Below are 1,806 nucleotides of genomic sequence, written 5' to 3' on the forward strand. Positions count from 1 at the left end.
TTATTTTAGGTTTTATTTATTTTTATGTGTGTTGTCCTTATGCAGGAGCCATGCTAATCTTCTCTATATCATTCCAATTTTAGTATGTGTGCTGCCGAAGTAAGCACTATTTTTTATTTTTAGAGAGAGGAGGAGACACAGAGAGGGAGAGAAACATCCATCTGTTGCCTCTTGCACACCTCCAGCCAGGGACCTGGCCCACGGCCCAGGAATGTGCCCTAACAGGAACTGAACCTGCAACCTTTCTGTTTACAGGATGACGCCCAACCCACTGAGCCAAGCCAGACAGGGCGCCACCTAACTTTAATACATGATTATTTTTTTAACGTTTTTTCTTTATAATATCAAAATGCATTGATAATGTACACATATATGGGAGAGTGCAAAAAAAATTTAATTAGAAGTTCAATTATGTTAAGGTACCCTGTGAAGTGATTCACTTATTCCACCACATGATATTCTAATAGCCTTATAAGGTACTGTACATGTTATTATTCCCATAAAAAACATGATAAAATAGATTCATAAAAATTCTCACATATTGTTACATAAGTAATTATACAGCTAGTCGAAATATCAACCTAGATCCATCTAATTCCAAAGGTTGTGCCTCCAGCTATGTACAAAGGACGAATGTATCAGTTAGTATGCTTCAGGTTTCTAGTAATAGAAATCCCAACTCAGATTTGTGAAACAATAAAGAAGACTTCATAGCTAACAATGGAAAAACCGGGCAATAAAGTGAACATCAGGCACCAGGCAATGAAGTGAACATCAGGCAAGGATTAACTGGGGCTTCTGTGTAGTTCTCTGCAGTTGTCTCCCTTCTTCTCTCCATACAATCAGCTCCTGACCTCAGGCTGCTTTTCTTGTGGGTGAGAGACGATTGCCAGAAGTATGCAGGGCTACATTCTCACTTTTTCACATTCAAGGAAAGAAAGCATCACTTCTCATAGGTCTGGCAGTAGACCAAAAGTCTGATCTTGACTCTGGTCTGTCCAACTTGGACCAGTTATTCTGATAATGTGGCTGCCTGTGTAGCTAACACAGACCTGAATTATTGTCCATCCCTAAACAATGACAGGATGTGACTCAGCGCTGGTTAATCCCACCTAAACTGCATAACTGCTATGCAAGGAGAGAAGATTGGTTCCACAAAGGAAACACTTCAATGGGTAGGAAGGAGGAAAAAGGGAATGGATTCTGAGTAGTTAGCTAAAAAACATTTACTACCATATTATATAAAGAATTCATACTCTGTATGAGCTTACAATGAAAGAGATAAACTAAAACAGAATTTTTACTTTGATGTGTCAGTTCTACTTCTAGAACTTCATCCCATAGAAATACAAACTGTACTAAGATATAAAGATACCTATTGTACCATAGTTTTTAATAGGAAAAGATTGGCAATAGGTTAAATTGTTGTATCTCAGTACAACGGACCACTGTGTAGCCATTGAAAAGAATGAGGTAGATCTGTAAGTATTGGCATAAAAAGACATTCACAACATAATTTTATATGAAAAAATGCATGTTGCAGGAAAATCCATGTTGTAAGATTCTATTTTTGTACATATATATTTGTATATGCATAGGAAAAAGCCTGAAGAGATAATACAATGAACTATTAATAGTGGTTACCTCTAGAGAGGGAAAATGAAGAGGGAAATCTTTGCTTGATACAAAATTTCATATCGATATTTGAACTTTTGTTCACCAAAATCATGAATTTGTTTAAAAAATTAATTAGAAAATATTATTTTTTAAAGATTTTATTTATTTATTTTTAGACAGTGGAAGGGA

At 35.9% G+C, this 1,806-nt stretch overlaps 1 non-coding gene across 1 annotated transcript; it reads right to left on the bottom strand.

Moving 5' to 3' along the window:
* On the bottom strand, nt 1–107 carry LOC114501093. Its single transcript, XR_003684866.1, has one exon. It is a non-coding gene; the product is annotated as a U6 spliceosomal RNA (small nuclear RNA).
* Nucleotides 108–1,806: the final 1,699 nt, after the last annotated feature.

This window comes from Phyllostomus discolor, chromosome 6 (genome assembly GCF_004126475.2).
Source record: "Phyllostomus discolor isolate MPI-MPIP mPhyDis1 chromosome 6, mPhyDis1.pri.v3, whole genome shotgun sequence".
NCBI lineage: Eukaryota > Metazoa > Chordata > Mammalia > Chiroptera > Phyllostomidae > Phyllostomus > Phyllostomus discolor.